This window comes from Pristiophorus japonicus, chromosome 28, assembly GCF_044704955.1.
Source record: "Pristiophorus japonicus isolate sPriJap1 chromosome 28, sPriJap1.hap1, whole genome shotgun sequence".
Lineage (NCBI taxonomy): Eukaryota > Metazoa > Chordata > Chondrichthyes > Pristiophoridae > Pristiophorus > Pristiophorus japonicus.
Genome location: NC_092004.1, coordinates 15,322,244 through 15,345,208, shown reverse-complemented (window position 1 = coordinate 15,345,208; position 22,965 = coordinate 15,322,244). Strand labels below are relative to the sequence as shown.

General features: G+C 47.0%; 1 non-coding gene across 1 annotated transcript; it reads left to right on the top strand.

Annotated features, from left to right (window-relative positions):
- The first annotated feature begins 387 nt into the window (after window positions 1–387).
- trnav-cac (transfer RNA valine (anticodon CAC)) lies at window positions 388–460 on the top strand. Its single transcript has one exon. It is a non-coding gene; the product is annotated as a tRNA-Val (tRNA).
- Window positions 461–22,965: the final 22,505 nt, after the last annotated feature.

The window sequence follows — 22,965 nt, the reverse complement described above, 5'->3', positions numbered from 1 at the left end:
CTGCCCACCCACTGAGCCTATCGATATTGCTTTGCAGATTGGTTGCGTCCTCCTCAAAACTTGCTTTCCCACCTATCTTTGTATCATCAGCAAACTTGGCGACATTACAAACATGCAGAGCACAGAACAAATTATTGACGTATTGACTCTCCCTCAGTTAGTATTTCTTTCATTGTGCAAAAGAAAATTATCGAATCATTAATTATGTTATCCCATGAAAGCAAAATAAAAGTTGAACGAAAATAATTGCCACATTTGAAAGGAACATTTTTGTTTTGTGCCGTTTCGGTCAGATAAATGTTTGTGAAAGGAATTTTTTCAGAAAAAGGAATTCAGCATTTCAGCTTGTTGCTGAACACTTCTCTCTGGGCACTACACTAGGTAGCAGTTTCCGTAGTGTAGCGATTATCACGTTTGCCTCACGCGCGAAAGGTCCCCGGTTCAAGCCTGGGCGGAAACATTATTTTTGAAACAAAAACTGGGTTTCAATGTTCATTGCTCATGCAACAATGGTCTCCTTCTGTGCTGTAAACTTCTCTGATTCCATGAAGAACATTTAAAACCAGTCTCCTAAAATACAGAGTGTGTAAAATCAGAAAGAGAATAAAACTTCCTCAATGATTAAAGTTTCACAAATTATTAAAATGAAGTTGTTGAAGTTTCGACTGACCCTCAGTGATCATGTTAGCATTTCTTTCATTCTGCTCAACAATGCTGTCGGTTAATACCAGCAGATCTAAGCCGCATTTCAAACCCGGAAACAACTCATTCATTATTCACCCTTCCCAGTTCCAGTGCACAGAGGGTTATTTATACACCATCCCAGAAACTCAAGTCCAACTTCTGACATTCCTTATTTCTAATTACTAACTCATTTATTTTGATACCACTCTGAAGTGCTTTGGGTCATCTCTGTAATTTAGTTAAATTACTTCACTTTAACTAAAAACGGTGGTAGCAAAATTATTTCCCGAACTGGGAACCGAACCAGGGAAGCTGAAGGGATCGGAATGGTTTTGTGAAGCATTTAAAGATGCTCTCTAAAAATCTCACACTGCTAATTTAAAAACACGGTTACGATTTGTTTCAGTGTGAAAGAAGGGGATTGCAATGACAACAAAATCACCAGGCAGTGACTGCATTAAGACCAATTCAAACATTTCACAAAGTTGGTGTCACGAAGTAACAGCTAAGCTAAAGTGGGCACTGACCAATGGGTAAAAACATCTCATTATAACCGATGAGCTCACAAATATCAGGAGCAGTGCAGTCTGGTCAATGTCAAACCCCTCCTTCCTTATTCAACAGAGACATGAATGGCAGACAGATGCCACAAAGTTTAATTAAAGACCGAAGTACAAGTCACATTTAATTTCCAAATCCTTTCACCATAAAATTCCTTCACTTTATTTCAAATCTTACTGCGTTGATTCTGAAAATGAGCACCATGTGATTTTACCTTCAATACTGATTCTATTATCTGTGCACGGTAGGAATTACCGCTCCAGTTTTGAGCCCAATTTGACAAAAGTTGCCCCAGATTCCTGGTGTCGTCAGCAATGAATATTTTGAACCAGACTCCTAAAATAGTGTTTTTTTATGGGTTCACAGGATGTGGGTGTCACTGGCAAGGCCAGAATTTATTGCCCTACCTTAATTGCCCTTGAGTAGCTGGTGGTTGTTATGTATCTGTAAAGCATGCACTCCCATGTTCCGCCACCAGGGAGCTCATCCCTTGAAGTCCCAAGGGATCTCAGCATCCCTTTGGAGCAATGTATATAAGCCGGCCCCCAAGGCCTGTTCCTCACTCTGGAGTGTCTTATTAAAGACTGAGGTCACTGTTACTTTAACCTCCCTGTGTGCAGCCTCATCTGTGTTAGGAACACAATAACTGGAGACGAGAATACGAATCCAACGCAAAGATGCAGCAAACTGTGGGCATCCTGGAGAAGTTCTCGGAGGTAGCAAGCTCGGCGGAAGCTTATGTCGAACGGCTAGACCAGTACTTTGTAGCCAACGAGCTGATGGAGAAGGAAGCGCTGCAAAAAGGAGAGCGGTCCTCCTCACAATCTGTGGGGCACCGACCTACAGCCTCATGAAGAATTTTCTGGCTCCGGTGGAACCCACAGATAAGTCATATGAGGAGCTGTGTACAGTGGTTCGGGAGCATCTTAACCCGAGGGAGAGCGTGCTGATGGAGAGGTATCGGTTCTACACGTGCCAGCAATCTGACGTTCAGGAAGTAGCGAGCTACGTCGCCAAGCTAATGCAACTTGCAGGACAATGTGAGTTTGATGGCTGCCCGGTGCGAATGGTCAGAGACTTTTTTGTTCTGGGCATTGGCCAAGAGACCATCCTCCGAAAATTGTTGACTGTAGAGACACCAACCCTCAGTGAGGCCATTGCAATAGCACAGGCGTTTATGTCCACCAGTGCGAACACAAAACAAATCTCTCAGCACACAAGTGCTCGCAATGTTCATAAATTAACTGGAACTGTGTTTGCGAGCAGAAATGTACAGGGCAGAAACCACGAGTCTGCAACTGCCAGCAGGCCTCAGGTGATCCAGATGACTCAGAGTCCCCAACAAAGAATAAATGCAAGGCAATTCACAGCTTGTGGAGGCTTCCATTCAACCTTTTCATGACGCCTCAAAGGGTATGTTTGCAAGTGCTGTGGAACAATGGAGCACCTCCAATGAGCTTGCAAACGAGCTGCAAGCTCTGCAAAACCTGCTAAGCACCACGTGGCGGAGGAAGATCGGTCCATTGTGGATCAAAGCAATTTAGAGCCTTCGAGAGAGGAGGCAGATGCTGAAGTACACGGGGTGCACACATTTTCGACGAAATGCCCACCAATTATGCTGCACGTAAAATTGAATGGCTTAGCCATAGCCATGGAACTGGACACTGGCGCCAGCCAATCCATCATGAGTAAAAATATGTTTGAGAGACTGTGATGCAACAAGGCATTCAGTTCAGCCCTGAGCCCCATCCACACGAAACTGAGAACATACACCAAAGAGCTTATCACTGTCCTGGGCAGCGCCATGGTCAAGGTCACCTACGAGGGCATGGTGCATGTACTGCCACTCTGGATTGTCCCGGGCGATGACCCCACAGTGCTTGGAAGGAGCTGGCTGGGCAAAATCCGCTGGAACTGGGATGACATCCGAGCGCTATCACATGTCGATGAGGCCTCATGTATCCAGGTTCTTAAAACATTTCCTTCCCTTTTTGAGCCAGGATTTGGAAACTTTTCCGGGGCGAAGTTGCGGATCCACTTGGTCCCAGAGGCTCGACCCATTCACCACAAGGCGTGAGCAGTACCTCACATGATGAGGAAGAGAGTGGAAATGGAGCTGGACAGGCTGCAACTCGAGGGCATCATCTCCCCAGTGGAATTCAGCGAGTGGGCCAGCCCGATTGTTCCAGTACTCAAAAGTGATGGCACAGTCAGGATTTGCGGCGATTATAAAGTAACTATTAATCGTTTCTCGCTACAGGACCAATACCCGCTACCTAAGGCAGACGATCTAATTGCAACGCTGGCAGGAGGCAAGACGTTCACCAAGCTCGACCTGACTTCGGTTACATGACACAGGAAGGCCAGGCTCACCCAGCAGCCCTGCAGGGCTAACAGCACGCCAGTCCAGCGAGGACACAGACAGCACACCAGAACAGACATTTGTACCGAGGCGGTCCACCAGGGAAATAAAGGCTCCCGACCGCCTCACCTTGTAAATACTTTTCAACTTTGACTTTGCGGGGAGTGATGTTGTGTATCTGTAAAGCATGCACTCCCATGTTCCGCCACCAGGGAGCTCATCCCCTGAAGTCCCAAGGGATCCCAGCATCCCTTGGGAGCACTATATATAAGCCGGCCCCTGAGGCCTGTTCCTCACACTGGAATGTCTTATTAAAGACTGAGGTCACTGTTACTTTAATCTCTCTGTGTGCAGCCTAATCTGTGTGAGGAACACAATAGTGGTGAGGCATCATCTTGAACCGCTGCAGTCCGTGTGGTGAAGATGCTCCCACAGAGCTGTTAGGGAGGGAATTCGAGGCTTTTAACCCAGTGACGATGAAGGAACGACCGATATATTTCCAAGTCAGGATGGTGTGTGACTAAATCTAACAATGGCTGGTGTCACAGGCACCAAACATTTTTAAGCAATGTCCTAAAATGCAGTGTGTAAAATGGGAAGGGATAATAATTCATGACATGCAAAACCTGTTTAAAATGGGAATGTATAAAATTAATGTGAATATTTTTCTGCCTGACAGGGTTTTGGAAGCAGATTTAATAGTAACTTTCCAAAGGGAAATATAGTTGAAAAAGAAACATTTGCAGGGTGCTGAGGAATGGGACTAATTGGAAATTTCTTTCACAGAGTCAGCACAGGTAACAACATAAGAAATCGGAGCAGTTTTAGGCCATACGGCCCCTCAAGACTGCTCCACCATTCAATAAGATCATGACTGATCGTTGATCTCAACTCCACGTTCCCCGCTCGATCTCCCGATCCCTTGATTCCCCGAGACTCCAAAAATCTATCTTACGCAGCCTTGAATATATTCAGAGACTAAGCATCCGCAGGCCTGTGGGGCAGAGAATTCCACAGATTCATAACCCTCTGAGTGAAGAAATTCCTTCTCATCTCTGTCTTAAATGGTCGACCCCTTAACCTGAGACTGTGCCCCCTGGTTCTCGACACTCCAGCCCGGGGGAAACAACCCCTCAGCATCGACCCTGTCAATCCCCTTCAGAATATTGTGTGTTTCAATGAGATCACCTCTTATTCTTCTAAACTCCCGAGAGTATCGGCCCATTCTACACAATCTCTCAACTTAAGACAGTCCTCTCATCCCAGGAATCAATCTGGTGAACCTCTGTTGTACCACCTCCCAGGCAAATATTTATTTCCTTAAATAAGGAGACCAAAACTGTGCGCAGTACTCCAGGTGTGGTCTCATCAGGGCCCTGTACAATTGTAGCAAGACTTCCTTACTCTTGTACTGTGGGCTATATATTTGGTACTATGGGGTAAGTGCCCTGTTTTTTTGCTGTTTCGATGGTTGTTCAAAAGTTATTAAAATTTGACAGTTGCTCGGCAAACATATTTGTATTTCCTTCAGGGTACTCCTTGCTCTTCAAGGGCTAGATTTTCCCCAAGCAGTTTTGTCGGCGCACTGACCTCAAGCGCACCGACTTTGCGTGCTGGAAACGGCTCGGGGAACAACTCGCCCCATCCTGGCCGCTGTGTACAGTCCCTGGAGTCCTGGCGTGGTGTCGATGTTGAAGTGGGGGGCGGAGCCAAATGCCTGCGCCGAAAACACTGCCGGCACCTTCGCGCATGGGCAGTAGGGAGAGAAAACTTGGCACTCTGCCATTTTTAAACAGTGTCAAACCCGATGTAAAGCACAGCAGCTTCTCAGCTTCTCCGGTCGCTCGGCGGGCTCTCCCCCCGTCCCTCCCCGATAAAACGCACAGCTCCAGCAGCTGCAACTTCTCCGGTCCACAAGCTCACACTTCTCCGGTGTGTCTTCCCTCCCCTATCCCAGGGATATAGGGACCGAGTGTAATGGAGCCAAGTTTGCTGATCGTACAAAGATGGGTGGGAAAGCAAATTGTGATACAGCAAAGAGGGTATCCCGGTCACTGGGCCTTCCAGCAACACTGAACAAGCGCCCGGTCTGAAACGTTCCAGAGTAATAACTTGCAACTACAGCATCGAACAGTAAGGATGGCAGAGTTATCTCAGGCGCTGCTTTCATTATTTGATTAAATTATCAACTCTCCCTCAGTTCGCATTCTTTTCATTGTGCAAAAGAAGATCATGGGTTCATTAATGATGTTTTCCTCTGAAAGCAACATAAAAGTTTCAGGAAAAGTAATCGCCCAATGTTGGGGCTCGATCCCAATACGCTGCAAGTAAGAGTCTCATGCTCTACCGACTGGGCTAGCCAGGCTTCGTAACATTTACCCTGTCAATCCCTTTCAGAATATTGCCCGTTTCAATGAGATCACCTCTCATTCTTCTAACCTCCAGAGAGTATCGACATATTCTACACAATCTCTCACCATAAGACAGTCCTCTCATCCCAGGAATCAATCTGGTGAACCTCTGTTGTACCACCTCCCAGGCAAGTGTATCCTTCCTCAGATAAATCGACCAAAACTGTGCGCAGTACTCCAGGTGTGGTCTCACCAGGGCCCTGGGGTTGGGGGTGGTGTACTGACGTGGATTGGGGGCTGGTTGTCAGACAGGAAGCAGAGGGAAGCAAAGAGTGGGTGCGTTTCAGAGTGGCGGGCGGTGACTGGTGGGGTGCCGGGGGGTTCTGTGCTGGGGTCCCAGCTGTTTGCACTGTACATTGGTGATTTGGACGGGGGGATTGGGTGTGATATCTCCAAGTTTGCGGATGACGCTGGGTTGCGTGGCAGTGTGAGCTGCGAGGAGGATGCGGTGGGGCTGCAGAGCGACTTGGATAGGTTGGGTGGGGGACAAATGCGTGGCAGATGAAGTGTGGTGTGGATGGGTGTGAGGTTGTCCACTTTGGTGGTAGGAGCAGAGAGACAGTCTGTTGTCTGAGTGGTGACAGATTGCGGGGGGTGGAGATGCAGCGGGATCTGTGTGTCATGGTGCATCGGTCATTGGGGGTTGGCATGCAGGTGCAGCAGGCGATTCGGAGGGCAGATGGCGTGTTGGCCTTCATGGCGAGGGGATTTGGGTGCGGGGGCGGGGAGGTGTTGCAGCAGTTGTGAAGGGCGTTGGTGGGGCCGCGCCTGGAGTATTGTGTACGGTTTTGGTTCCTGACCTGAGGAGGGACATTCTTGCTGTTGGTGGAGTGCAGCGAGGGTTCGCCGGACTGATTCCCTGGATGGCGGGACTGACCTGTCGGGAGGGACTGGATTGACTGGGCTTGTTTTCGCTGGAGTTCGGAGGAGTTAGAGGGGACCTCATGGAAACGTTTAAGATTGATGGGTTTGGACAGGTTGGATGCAGGGGGAGTGTTCCCGGTGTTGGGGGGGTCCAGAGCCAGGGGTCGCGGTCGGAGGGTGGGGTGTGGGCCATTTGGGACAGGGATGGGGAGGAACTTCTTCACTCAGAGAGTGGTGGACCTGTGGAATTCTCTGCCGCGGGGGGTTGTTGAGGCCAGTTCGCTGGATATATTCGAGGGGGAGTTGGATGTAGTCCTTGCTGCTGGGGGGATCGGGGGGTATGGTGAGAGGGAGGGAATGGGGTACTGGGGTTGCATGTTCAGCCGTGGACTCGTTGAGTGGCGATGCGGGCTGGAAGGGCCAGGTGGCCTGCTCCTGCACATATTTTCTATGTGTCTATGTTTACAGGAGCTAAGGTCACAATTACTCATTGTTCACAGTACTCAGTTTCATACTTTATTATCAGTGTATCAATTGGCGACGAGACAATGAACAACCACGTGAAAATGCAAAGACCAGTTGGTATCCTGGAGAAGTTCTCAGAAGTGGACGATTGCGAAGCCTTTGTGGAGATACTCGACCAATACTTCGTGGCCAACGAGCTGGAAGGGGACGAGAACACTGCCAAATTAAGGGCGATCCTCCTTACCGTCTGTGGGGCAGCAACCTATGGCCTCATGAAGAATCTTCTAGCTCTGGTGAAACCAACAACTAAATCCTTTGAGGAATTGTGTACGCTGGTCCGCGAGCATCTCAATCCTAAAGAAAGCGTTCTGATGGCGAGGTATCGGTTCGACACGTGCTAACGGTCGGAGGGCCAGGAAGTGGCGAGCTATGTCGTCGAATTAAGGTGCCTCGCAGGACATTGCAAATTTGACGGATTCCAAAACGAATGCTGAGAGACTTTTTGTTCTTGGCATTGGCAATGAGGTAATCCTTCGCAAACTATTGACTGTTGAAACTCAGAATCTGAGCAAAGCCACAACGATAGGTCAGATAATTTCCACCATTTCCTTTAAACCCAATAACGTAATTTTTTTCTGGTGGACTGGATGGAGGAACATGATCCATGTAAAAAATTGTTATTACATGAAATGAATGTTCCTAAAAGTATGAGAGTGCGAACTCACTGGATAACAGCACAGCTGGCAATGTTTGCAGAATATATTTGTGCAGCCACAACGCACAATGACAACCTGGAACTGTGCGGCACCGAATCCTCAGGGAAAAACAGTTAAAGGAATCTTCCCTGGGTGGGCTCGAACCATCAACTTTTCAATTAACAACCAAGCGCACTAACAGTTCGCACCACAGAGACTAACTTAAATACACCTTGCAAGACATCCCAAACCAGGATGTCAGTCAGTTAAAGCTTCAGATTGCTCTGACCGGGATGGAACTTGTCCACTCTCAGTTGTACTTTTCCCAAATAAATGGAGGGACATTCATTGTGGATGTGTGGAAGCAGTCTGGTCCCGCACACTGCAGACACTTCCATGTCACCGCCAACCAGCTCTCCCACAACCGGTGTGATATACCTTCCAGCCTTCCGGTGCCTTGTCTGTGACGAAGTATTCCGATTGTCCCGAAGCCGGTCTTATGTTTTAATTCATTTTCATCTCCTGACTGCAGATATTCCTGTGATTAAACCCAAACAAAATGCTGACAGGGACAGTTGGATTCATCATATCTTTGCTTGGTGAAATTTCAAAGATTGAAAGTGATGCACATCAACTCCAAACCTCGTCACCTACTCGCTAACCACGACACGCTGCTCCCGTGAGATGGAAGCCCAGTTGCTGTTTCAAGCTTGAATGCAGGTACAAGCAGAACTCATTCAAAGAAAGTCCAAGTCCCTAAGGCACCTGATTATTTGCACCGAACTCCTTCGCAAAGAGTTGAGGTTCGTGTGGGGTGATTTGGGCACATCTTTCCCCACACTACAACACTTCAAACATAACTCAACGGCTGTAAAGTGCTTTGGACCGTCATGAGTTCCTGAAAGGCACTGCAGAAATGTAAGTCCTTCTTCGCAAAAGTTCGATGCAATTTCAAAATTCGCGGCAGAATAGTGGGCTCGGCCGGGATCTCTCGCAAATTTCAATTAACAAGCCAGAAACGAGAATCATACCCCTTGACCAACGAGCTAACTTTTTGACAAACCTGGAGATCAGGTGTAACTTTTATAAAAGCATTTTTTGTGTGTAGATAATCTTGGCAGAAGGAGCACATGGGATCGAATCAGTGACTTTGCTTTTTCGACCTGTCTTCTGAAGCGCCGCACGGTCCCACTCCGACAGTCAATGAGCTGTTGGGACGTTCGTGTATCCAGGCTGTGGGTGGCCACCCCGAGCGCAGCAGAGGGGTTTCTGCATTAGTTCTGGGTGGGGACAGTATTTCCCCTTCTCTCTCCCTCTTGTCTGTATCCCTCTGCTTTGTTTTCTGTATTTATTCCCCGGCCTCACTTTATGTGTTTAAAAGGGAACAAAAGATGAAGTGGGCGACACTCTGGAACAATTTCTCTCACTCAAATATATCCATTTAGTGAAGTGAAATAAAGAGCAATTAAAGAATAAGGGAGAAGCCACTGTCGCCCTTTTGTCAGGAGAATAAACTCGCCCATGGCTGTTCATCCACAGCAAGTTTAAACATAATCTTCCTGCACGGGATCCTTTCACGTGGAAAGCAAACGTGATAACGGCTCCACTGTGGAAACTGCTCTGACCAGAAGTACAGCAGAGTGCAGTTGACCAGTGAATGCCTTCTGTGCTGATCGGGAATGTGTTGGCTCACCTCAAACAACTTCTGTCCCTCACTGACAGCTGTCAATCCTCCGCTGCCCTTTACACAAACATGTCACTGATCTCCACCCACCACCCCACATCCCCATCGTGTTATCTTCCATGTTAGCACAGTGGGGCCGCAGAGACACCTACACTCTCCCCGCGGTTAGTGAACTCAGTCAGTCTGTAAAATTAAAGGGAACAAGTGTCCCGCAAAGGGCACGGGAAGGAAGAGAGTCTGTAACCTGGGTTTAATTGTTTGTCAAAGGCTACCCGTCCTGTTGTGTATTTCCAGCAGTTTCCTACTTTCACAGGTGTAGATACCGGGGCTGGACCATGCTCCTAAAATACAATGAGGTCGGGATAAAAGTTCTTCACGTACTCAGGGCAAAATAAATGATTGAAGATCTACAATGGATTCAGTAAAGATGTTTAAATCAATGAATTGTTTTCTCCTCATGAGATTCATGTAACTCTTCCTGATAAGGTTTTAATTTTGATGTAAGTACAATTTCCCTGGCCGGAAATCGACCCAGGGCCGCGGTGGTGAGAGCGCCGAATCCTAATCACTGGACCACCAGGAAACGCTGCATTGCTGCATCGCTGCATCGTAATGCTTTGTGTCATTATTGTCCTTTTGAATCCACTTGTTTCACACCGAAACACATTGTAAACATGATCTGAATTTAATGCCACATGATTCTTTGAAATCACCTTTAAATGATTGGATAAAACCACGCCTTATACCACCGAAAAACAGCTTCGATTCCAGGTTAGGGCGGTAACTTTTGTAACACCGTTTTTAAATTCAAAACATCTAAAATTGACGACATGCAACTGATGAGAAAAAATAAGAATTCATTTAATCACCGTTAACTAACCGATAACCTTTTTCAGAATAAAATAAATAATTATATAGTGACTGAGGGACAGTGGTATCCTCAATCATTCATTTTCTCTTTACATGTGATGAACTTTTATCCCTATCTCATTTACACGCTGTATGTTATGAGACAGTTTTAAAATTGTACGTGTTTATGACTCAGTTGTAAAACCATTGAATGTGTGTGTGCCTATTCTTGATAGGAGGAGCACTTGAGATCGGAGTTCCAGTTCTATGAGCCCAAGTTTCCACATGATTCGCGCCTGATTTTTAGGAGCAACTGGTGGAGAACGGACTCTCTTAGAAATCGCAATTCTCCACATTTATTTTCTGCAGTTCTAGTCAGGTAGAACAGTTCCACTATGGAACAGAATTTTTTCTTCAAAAGGGGGCGTGTCCGGCCACTGACGCCTGATTTCAAAGTTTCCACAGTGAAAAAGTACTCCAAACTAACTTCGAATGGAGCAAGTGAAGATTTTTGTAGAACTGAAAAAACCTGTTCTACACATTAAAAAATCAGGCGCAGGTTAACAATTAGGCGTCCAGAACGAGGTGGGGGGAAGGAAAGTCATTAAATTCTATAATAAATCCTTATTTATACTTACACAAACATTATACAAAGAAATCCAAACTGAATAAACATTTATAAGCAAAAAAAAGATTAAATAAACCATCTTGCTACCTGTGTGAAAGTGCTTCAGGCAGGCCTTTCGGGACCGAAGCCTGAACGGGCCGGCCCGAGACTTCGGGCAGGGCCCGTCCCCAGCACCAGATTTACAGGTAGGTGGCGTTGGGTCGGGTCGGGGAGGTTCAGTTCGGTTTGGGTCAGGGGGCGGGAGGGAGAGAGAGGGGGGGAGGGAGGGAGGGAGAGTGGGGGGGGAGGTATGGAGATAGAGGGAGGAGGGAGAGAGAGGGGGGGAGGGAGAGAGAGAGAGAGAGAGAGAGGGAGGGAGGGGGAGGTCAGGTCGGGGAGCGGGAGGTCAGGTTGGGGAGGGGGAGGTCAGGTCGGATCCAGTCCGGGGTCGGGGGCGGGGGAGCGGGAATTGGGTCGGGTCGGGTCGGGTCCAATGGGGGGGGGGGCGGAGCGGGAGCGCGGGTTGGGTCAGGTCCAGTCGGAGGCGGGGCGGGGAGCGGGAGCAGGAGCGCAGGTCACGTATGGTCCAGTCGGGGGGGGCGGCGGAGTGGGAGCGGGAATCGGGTCGGGTCCAGAGGCGGGGGTGGAGCGGGAGTCGGGTCGGGGGGCGGGAGCAGGAGTCGGGTCGGGTCCAGTCGTGGGGCGGGGGGGGGGGGAACCGGGTGTCAGGTCGGTTGTATTCCGGTGTGGGGTGGGGGGGAGCAGGTGTTGGGTCTGGTCCGGAGGCGGGGAGTTTCAGATTGCTCCGACCGGGATGGAACTTATCCACTCTCAGTTGTACTTTTCCCAAATAAAGGGTGGGAGATTCATTGTGGATGTGTGGAAGCAGTCTGGTCCCGCACACTGCAGACACTTCCATGTCACCACCAACCAGCTCTCCCACAACCGGTGTGATCTACCTTCCAGCCTTCCAGTGCCTTGTCTGTGACAAAGTATTCTGATTGTCCCGGTGTGAGGTTTTAATTCCTTTTCAGCCCCTGACTGCGGATATTCCTGTGATTAAACGTGAACTAAATGCTTACAGGGACAGTTGGATTCACCGTTTCTTTGCTTGGTGAAATTTCAAAGATTGAAAGCGATGCACATCAACCCCAAACCTCCCGTGAGATGGAAGCCCAGTTGCTGTTTCAAGCTTGAATGCAGGTACAAGCAGAACTCATTCAAAGAAAGTCCAAGTCCCTGAGGCACCTGATTATTTGCACCGAACTCCTTCGCAAAGAGTTGAGGTTCGTGTGGGGTGATTTGGGCACATCTTTCCCCACACTACAACACTTCAAACATAACTCAACGGCTGTAAAGCGCTTTGGGGCGACATGAGTTCCTGAGAGGTGTTGCAGAAAAGCAAGTCCTTCTTTGCAAAAGTTCTATGCAATTTCAAATTTCACGGCAAAATAATGGGCTTGTCTGGAATCTCCCAACTTTTAATGAACGACCCCAAAGGATGAATCATACCCCTGGACCAACGAGCTGACTGCTTGAAAACATGGACATAAGGTGTAACCAATATAAAAGCATTTTTTGTATGTAGCTATTCTTGATTAGAGAAGCACATGAGACCGAATCAGTAACTTTGCTTTTTCGACCTGTCTTCTGAAGCGCCGACAGTCAATTAGCTGTTGGGACGTTAGTGTATCCAGGCTGTGGGTGGCCACCCCGGGCGCAGCAGAGGGGTTTCTGCATTAGTTCTGGTTGGGGTCAGTATTTCCCCTTCTCTCTTCCTCTTGTCTGTATCCCTGGGCTTTTATTTCTCTATTTATTCCCCCTATCTCAATTTCTAGTGTTTAAAAGGGAACAAAAGATGAAATGGGTGTCACTGTGGAACAATTTCTCTCACTCAAAGTTAGATGCACGACCGTTCGCCATGAGGTCGAGGTAGCTAGTCGTTGATATTCAGGTTCATATATAAATATATATAAATATATCTACATGTATCATAACTGTTCCCTGGTGGTCGAGGGGTTAAGTTCGGCGCACTAACCTGGTAACGATACTCGATCAATTTGTCAAATAAAAATAATTGAGGTCTGTGAGACGATTAATAATTGCTGTCATCACCATGAATACCAATACTTTCTGTGATAGACCGAGCTTACAGACTATCTGGCTTCTCCTGCCCTTTGCCGGGCACGTGTTCCGGGATTAATTTAGTAAACTGGGCGAGTTCGCTGATGACGGGGAGACGGTAGGAGCCTCTGTGGCCCCACTGTGAGGATGTGGAAGTGAACACGGTGGCTGGGTGATCCGTGACATTTCTGTAAAGGGCAGTGGAGGAGAAGTATTGAGAACTTTCAGTGTGGGACAGAAGTTGTTTAAGGTGAGCCAACACATTCCTGATCCTCCTCTCTTCTTAGGTTATCCCCGGAGTCGAGGATGACTTGCTTCCACATTAAAAATCAGTGGTGATCAGCACAGAGGGAGCTCACTGGTCAGCTCCCCTCTGTTGTGCCAGCTGTGCCAGAGGTTTCGGTGGTGTTGTGATTATCACATTTGCTTTACACGTGAAAGGATCCCGGGCTGGAGCATGATGTTTAAACTTGTTATAGGGGAACAATCGGAGACGAGTTTAGTCTCCTGGCAAATGCTGCCTGACCTGCTGAGATTTCCTGCATTTGCTGTTTTTATTTGCTTTTTATTCTCCTGGAAAAAAGGCTCCTTTATTCCTGATTTGCTCTTTATTTCACTCCAATAAATGGATAACTTTGAGTTAGAGAAAACGGATCCACCGGGGACCTTTCGCGTGTGAGGCCAACGTGATATCCGCTACACTGCAGCCCATCAAAGGTCGAGAAACCACTGAATATAAAGGATGAGCTCACAAATATCAGGGGCAGTGCAGTGTGGTCAACGTCAAACCCTCCTTTCTTATTCAGCAGTGGCATGAACGGGAGTCAGATGCCACAAAGTTCAATTAAAGACACAAATAAAAGTAACACTTCCAAATCTTTTCACTGTAAAATTCTTTCACTTTATTTGAAATCCTGCGATGTTGAATCTGAAAATGAGCACCGTGGGATTTTATCTTCACTACTGGTTCTATTTTCTGTGCATGGTAGGAATAACCAGTGCTGTTAAATTTGACAAAAGTTGCCCCAGATTCCTGGTGTCGTCAGTGATAAATATTTTGAAACAGACTCCGAAAATACAGTGTGTAAAATGGGATATGGTTTAACAGTTTACATGCAAAGCACAGAAGAAATGATTGAAGTATCCGACTGTCCCTCAGTTAGCATTTCTTTCATTGTGCAAAAGAAGGTGACGGTTTAATTAATGATGCTTTTCCGTGACAGCAACACAAATGTTTAAGAAAAAAACATACGGTGACTGGCAGGTGAGCGCTGCTTCTGACACCCGGTGGGAATGGGCGGGTATTTTAAAGCCCTTGTGTTGTGGAACCTTCATATAGATGAACAATGCAAGCGCATGGCGAAGATCTCGTGGAGCAATGGTCGCGTGTCTGATGCCGAATCAGTTGGCTGTGTGTTCAAATAAGGGCAAGGTTGCATTTGTTTCGGATAATTCCTGAATTAATAATTTCTTCTGCTGTTTGGCAATAACCAGACCCTTGCTCCAAGGTCTGTCTCACTGTTTCCCCGGTGTCAGGCAGAGATACGCCTGCTGCCCTCATTTATTTCATGTGACAGGACACAAAAGTTCAAAATCAACCTGCAGATGGCCACATACAGCATGCAATAGTCAGGATGGCCGAGCGGTCTCAGGTGCTGTGTTCCGTTTGCAGTTTTTTTTGGAAGCGTGGGATCAAATCCCACTTTTTCATTCTCGTCATTGAGCAAAACTCATTGTTTGACACCACGACCAACTCCTTAAAAGTGGGATTCAGCAGTTGACCTGCTCGCTCAACATTTCCGTCTGACCGGGTGCTGAAAGTGGAGATGTTTCCACAGTGTAGCGGTTAACACGTTCGCCTCACACGCGAAAGCTCACCGGGCGGGAATATTTTCTGGAACTTTCTCCTCGTGCTCAGAGGCGAGTTTGTTCTCCGGTGAAAGGTCATAAGATCAAAAACCATGTTCGGATTAGGAGCAGGTAAAAATACATCCCCTCACCCCACATCCCCCGTCCCGGATTTTTCCTTTTACCAATTATCTTTTGTCTGTGTCCTCTGGTTCCCGACACTCCTGCCCGTAGAAACAGTTTCCCCATAATTCTGAAAAGCTCTATTAAATCTCCCCTTGACTGTGATTACTGGGGTTCAATGTGGGGAAGGTTCACTTCATCCACTTTGCACCGAGGAATGATCGGCCGGGGCATGATCGAAAAACATTATGTTCGAGAATATGTTTTCTGTGATGTAGCCGGTCCTATTAATTTTCAAAAAAGTTGCACCGGATTCCTGGAGTCATAAGCACTTAAACTTTTAAACCATTCTCCTAAAATACAGTGTGTAAATGAGATAGGGATAAAAGTTCATCACATGTAAAGAGAAAACAAATGATTGAAGCTATCGCTATCCCTCAGTAACCACATTATCATTTCTTTCATTCTGCAAAAGAAAGTTATCGGTTAATTGAATTCATTTTTTTCACATTAGCTGCATGTCGTCAATTATATATGGTTATTAGTCTGAAAACTGTGTTGTAAATATTATCTCCCTGACTAAGAATTGAACCTGTGTTGCGGTGGTACAAGGGGTGGATTCAGTGAATCATTTGAATGTGATCTCAAAGTGGCGTGAATTTAAGATCACGGTTACTGTAGTGTATGTAGGAACCTTTAGTAATGACTCCACGAGGCAAGGTATGATACTTAAACTGTGTAGACCTGTAGTCCTTTCTTTGAAGCTCCTCGATTGAGGACACCAAGCTCTGAGTTCCTTTATATACTGGGTTGCATGTAACCTTTCGGTCTCAAGCAGCAGCATCCTCTGGTGTACAGGTAAGGTGTGTACAGTGTAAGAGTACATTCAGTGTTGCATAACAGTGTTACAGACATGACACAGTAAACAGGCATGCATACACAACAGTTACAATCTGTTTCGGTGTGAATCAAGTGAATTCAAAATGACAATAATGTCATGAACTATAACGATGCAGCGATAAAACGGCATGTAGCTTCCTGGTTGTTGAGTGGTATTGATTCAGTGCGCTCAACGTTATGTCCTGAGTTCGATTCCCATTTTAGGAAGTTGCACTTTTAATTCAAAACCTTATAAAAAAATGATTTCATTTATTTTACAGATCTATATGCGAATCATGTATAAAAAATAAGAATCATTGACTTGAACATCATTAATTAATACATAAATTATTTTGTAAATATTCAACCATTTATTTTGCCATGAGCATGTGAGGAACTTTTATCCTGATCTCATTGGGTTTAATTTTGGTACAAATGACGAACCGGGGGCTGGGTTAAGGAAAGGTTTACATAGTGTAGCGGTTATCATGTTCACCTCCCGCACGAAATGTCCCTGGTTTGAGCCTGGGCGCGTGCTTTAGGTTAGAATATATTTTCTGTGAAATACATTGAACAAAAGTAGCCCCAGGTTCCGTGTCTTATGAGCAATGAACATTTTCAACCAATCTCCTAAAATACAGGGTGAGTAAAGTCAGATTTATGGATTGAGTCAGCACAACTAGAGCTTTCTGATCCAGAAGATTCGGGAGAAGCATTAATTTGGGAGTTCAACGACTTTGAAAGGAACATTTTTGACTTTTGCAGCTTCAGTCAGAGAAATGTTTGTGAAATGATTTTTTCACAGAAAGGGATTCAGAATTACACCTTCTGGCTTAACACTTCCTTCTGGGCAGGGAGTTAAGCTGTGGCTTCTGTAGTGTAGTGGTTATCACGTTCTTCTTACACACGAAAAGTTCCTGGTTTGAGCCCTGGCAAAAGCATCATTTTAGAATATATTTTCTGTGTAATAAATTGAACAAAAGTAGCCCCAGGTTCCTTGTCTTATGAGCAATGAACATTTTAAACCAATTTCATAAAAGACAGGGTGTGTTCAGTCAGATAGGATGTAAAATATCATCTATGATTAAAGCTCCTGACATTATTACAGTTCAGTTATCGACTGTCCCTCGGTGACCAATCCGCAAAACCATGCTATCAGTCAATGAATGGTGAGTAAAACAATTATTCACACCGCCTCCCACAGAGTTCAAATGATTGCATGTAATTATTTGAAAATAGTTTGAATTAAAAAGTTACTTTCCGAACTCGGGCTCCCTCTGTGAATGCCTAACCACTAAACGAGCAGGATACACGTTAAATAATTTAATTCCAGACTTAATATTTTCTTTGCTGTTTCAGAACAACGAGACCTATGCTCCAAAATCTGTCTCACCGTTTCCCCGGTGTCAGTCAGAGAAGCACATGGGACTGAATCAGCGACTTTGCTTTTTCGACTTGTCTTCTGAAGCGAAGCACGGTCCCACTCCGACAGTCAATGAACTGTTGGGACGTTCGTGTATCCAGGCTGTGGGTGGCCACTCCGAGCACAGCAGAGGGGTTTCTGCATTAGTTCTGGGTGGGGACAGTATTTCCCCTTCTCTCTTCCTCTTGTCTGTATCCCTCTGCTTTGTTTTCTGTATTTATTCCCCCGGCCTCATTTTATGTGTTTAAAAGGGAACAAAAGATGAAGTGGGCGACACTCTGGAACAATTTCTCTCACTCAATAATATCTATTTAGTGAAGTGAAATAAAGAGCAATTAAAGAATAAGGGAGAAGCCACTGTCGCCCTTTTGACAGGAGAATAAACTCGCCCATGGCTGTTCATCCACAGCAAGTTTAAACATAATCTTCATGCACGGGATCCTTTCACGTGGAAAGCAAACGTGATAACGGCTCCACTGCGGAAACCGCTCTGACCAGAAGTACAGCAGAGGGCAGCTGACCAGTGAATGCCTTCTGTGCTGATCGGGAATGTGTTGGCTCACCGTAAACAACTTCTGTCCCTCACTGACAGCTGTCAATCCTTCTCCTCCGCTGCCCTTTACACAAACATGTCACTGATCCCTACCCACCACCCCACATCCCCATCGTGTTATCTTCCATGTTAGCACAGTGGGGCCGCGGAGGTACCTACTCTCTCCCCGCGGTTAGTGAACTCAGTCAGTCTGTACAATTAAAGGGGAACAAGTGTCCCGCAAAGGGCAGGGGAAGTCGGAGAGTCTGTAACCTGGGTTTAATTGTTTGTCAAAGGCTACCCGTCCTGTTGTGTATTTCCAGCAGTTTCCTACTTTCACAGGTGGAGATACCGGGGCTGGACCATGCTCCTAAAATACAATGAGGTCCGGATAAAAGTTCCTCGCGCACTCAGGGCAAATTAAATGATTGAAGTTCTACAATGGATTAATTAATGATGTTTAAATCAATGAATCTTTTTTTCCACATGAAATGCATGTAACTCTTTTTTATAAGGTTGTAATTTTGATGGAAGTGCAATTTCCCTGAGCGGAAATCGACCCAGGGCCGCGGTGGTGAGAGCGCCGAATCCTAATCACTGGACCACCAGGGAACGCTGCATTGCTGCATTGCTGCATCGTAATGCTTGATGTCATTATTGTCCTTTTCAATCCACTTGTTTCACACCGAAACACATTGTAACCATGGTCTGAATTTAACGCCACGTGATTCTTTGAAATCACCATTAAATGATTGGGTAAAACCACTCCTTATACCACCGAAAAACAGTTTAGATTCCAGGTCAGGCCGGTAACTTTTGTAACACTGTTTTTAAATTCAAACCTTATAAAATTAACGACATGCAGCAAATGTGAAAAAATAAGAATTCATTTAATCACCATTAAATAACCGATAGCATTTTTCAGAATGAAAGAAATAATAATATAATTACTGAGGGACAGTGGTATCTTTAATCATTCATTTTCACTTTATATGTGATGAACTTTTATCCCTATCTCATTTACACGCTGTATTTTATGAGAATAGTTTAAAATTATAAGTGTTTATGACTCAGTTGTAAAACCATTGAATGTGTGTGTGCCTCGTCTTGATAGGAGGAGCACTTGAGACCGAAGTTCCAGTTCGATATATGTATCAATAAAATCAATTTCAACCAGTTTCTTGAAACCCAATAACTTCATTTATTTCTCGTGGACTGGATGGAGGAACATGATCAATGTAAATTTTTTTTATAGTTTTACATCAACTTAAAGCTCAGAAATGTATTGGAGTGGGAACTCACTGGATAACAGCACAGCTGTCAATGTTTGCGGAATATATTCATGCAGCCAAGACGTACAATGACAACCTGGAACCTTGGGGAAAAACAGTTGACGGCTTCGTCCCTGGATGGGCTTAAACCACCAACCTTTCGGTTAACGCCGAACGCGCTAACCCACTGTGCCACAGAGGCTGACACATAAAGCTGTTGCAAGACATCCAAAACCAGGGTTAAAGTCAGTTGAAGCTTCAGATTGCTCCGACCGGGATGGAACTTGTCCACTCTCAGTTGTACTTTTCCCAAATAAATGTTGGGACATTCATTGTGGATGTGTGGAAGCAGTCTGGTCCCGCACACTGCAGACACTTCCATGTCACCACCAACCAGCTCTCCCACAACCGATGTGATCTACCTTCCAGCCTTCCGGTGCCTTGCCTGTGACGAAGTATTCTGATTGTCCCGAAGCCGGTATTAGGTTTTAATTCCTTGTCAGCTCCTGACTGCAGATATTTCTGTGATTAAATGTGAACAAAATGGTAACAGGGGCAGTTGGATTCACTGTTTCTTTGCTTGGTGAAATTTCAAAGATTGAAAGCGACGCACATCAACCCAAAATCTCGTCACCTACTCGCTAACCGCGACACGCTGCTCCCGTGAGATGGAAGCCCAGTTGCTGTTTCAAGCTTGAATGGAGGAACAAGCAGAACTCGTTCAAAGAAAGTCCAAGTCCCTGAGGCACCTGATTATTTGCACCGAACTCCTTCGCAAAGAGTTGAGGTTCGTGTGGGGTGATTTGGGCACATCTTTCCACACACTACAACACAATGGGCCCAAGTTTCGGTCCGCACTTAAAATAGCGCAGCCCGGACCTGGACGACCGTGTTTCGTGCCACAAAGTGCAGCGAAAAGTAACTTAGCTGTTCTCCGGCTCCCTGCAGGTCCTCTGGAGCTGTGTGCGACGCAGCACGAGCTGTAGGGGGCGGAGCCAAGTCCCTGCGCTGAAAACAGTGCCGGGACCTCTGCACATGCGCGCTACAGTGGGCGCACATGTGCAGTAGCTCCAGGCGCCCAAAACTGTGGGAGGGGCCCGAAGCACGCAGTCCCTAGCCCTGGTCCAATGGCCTCACTGGGGCTGCGTGCATAAGTCTCCTCCCACCCGACCGGACCCGACCAGACCTCTGCTTCCCCCCAGTGGCCCCCCCCACGGCGACCTGACCACCGCGCCACCCCCCCTCCACCCCTACGACTCTCTCTCTCCCCCCCCACCCCCCACGACTGCCACCCGGACCTCCGTGACCCTTCCCCCCATCCCGGACCTCCGCGACCCCGCCCCCCGAGACCCGATGCCACCTATCTGTAAATCCAGCCCGAGGTCTTGGGCCCGGCCGCTCAGCCTCCTTCCCTCCCTCCCTCCCTCCATCCTCTCTCGCTTCTCGCCCTCTCCACCCCAATCCTCTCCCCCCTCTCCCCCCCACTCCCGCCTACCCCCCTCCTTTCCCCCCCTCCTCCTCCCCCTCCACCCCTCCTCTCCCCCCTAACTCCCCTCAACCTCACCACTCCTCCTCCCCCTCCTCCTCCCCACTCCTCTCCCCCCTACTCCCCCTCCTCTCCTCCCTACCCCTCCTCTCCAACCTACCCCTCCCCTCCCCTACCCCTCCACTCCACAATACCCCTCCCCCTCCTCTCCCCCCTACACCCCCTCCTACTCCCCCTTCTCCTCCCCCCCAACCCCCCTCCTCCTCCTCCCCGCACCAAACGTCTTCCTCCCCCCACCCCTCCTCCTCCTCCTTCCCCCCCACCCCTCCTCCTCCTCCCAACCAACCCCCCTCCTCCTCCCCACCCCCCTTCTCCCCCCTCCTCCTCCCCTCTCCACCTCCCCCCCACCCCCCACCTCCCCCCACTCCCCCTCCTCTTCCTCCTAGTCCCCCTCCTCCTCCCCCCAACCCCCCTCCTCCTCCCCCCAACCCCCTCCACCTCCACCCCCTCCACCCCTCCCCCACTCCCTCCCACCGCCCTTCTCCCTCTCCCAACCCCCTTATCCCCCCCAACCCCCTTCGCCCTCTCCCCCCCACCCCACTTCTCCCTCTCCCCCCTTCACCCCCTCACTCCTTCTCCCCCTCCCCTCGCTGTCAGAAACACAGACACTGACAGACAGAGAATGAGAGACACACACACACAGTCAGAGAGATAGAAACACTGACAGAGATACACTCGGGGGGCCGTCCCAGCACGCTATTGGAGGACTCCCGGTGCTGCAGTTGGTAAGTAGAAAATAGTTTATTTATTGATTTTTTAAAAATTTATTTTTTATAAATTTTTTTGATTGATTTATTGGCTGATTTATTGATGTAGTTATCATTTATTATTGATGATGGCTCTTTATTTGTAAAACATAACTGTTTAATGTTTGTAAACTTCCATTTAAACCCCAGCCCCCACCCTCGTTGCCCCCCCCGCCCCCATTCCCTGCGGCTAATTTGGAACCTACGACTGATTTTCGAAAGTGTAGAAAAGGTTTTTTTCGAACGGACAAAAATCTTCACTTACACCATTGGAAGTTAGTTTGGTGTAAGTTTTCATGCCTAAACTTTGAAAACGGGCGTAAGTGGCCGGACACGCCCCTTTGGAAAAAAAATTCTGTTCCAAAGTGAAACTGTTGTAACTGACGAGAACTGGAGCAAACGAAATGCCAAGAATTCAAATTACGAAGATACTCCATTCTAAACCAGTTGCTCCAAAAAATCAGGAGCAACTCAGGCCGAAACTTGGCCCCTTCAAACATAACTCAACGGCTGTAAAGCGCTTTGGGGCGTCATGAGTTTCTGAAAGGCTCTGCAGAAATGTAAGTCCTTCTTTGCAAAATTTCTACGCAATTTCAAAAGTCGTGGCAAAATAATGTATTCGCCCAGGATTTGAACCCAGAACTTCTCGCAAATTTTATTTAATCACGACTAAACAACAATCACGCTGTTCGATCAATGAACCAAATGCTTGACAATCATGGAGATAAGGTGTAGCCATGATAAAAGCACGTTTTTATCTGTAGCTATTCTTGATTAGAGAAGCACATGAGACCGAATAAGTGACTTTGCTTTTTCAACCTGTCTTCTGAAGCGCCGCACGGTCCCACTCCGACAGTCAATGAGCTGTTGGGACGTTAGTGTATCCAGGCTGTGGGTGGCCACCCCGAGCACAGCAGAGGGGTTTCTGCATTAGTTCTGTGTGGGGACAGTATTTCCCCTTCTCTCTTCCTCTTGTCTGTATCCCTGTGCTTTTATTTCTCTATTTATTCCCCTGTCTCAGTTTCTAGTGTTTAAAAAGGAACAAAAGATGAAATGGGTGTCACTGTGGAACAATTTCTCTCGCTCAAAGTTAGATGCACTACCGTTGCGCCATGAGTTCTCGGCAGCTAGCCGTTGATATTCAGGTCCATAAATAAATATATATTTTTATATTTATACAAATTATCGAAGCTGCTCTCTGGTCGAGTGGTTAAGATCCCGAGCATTAAACCTCTTTCCATTCTCAATCAGTTCATCGCAGAAACATAATTGAGGTGTGTGAGAGGATTAA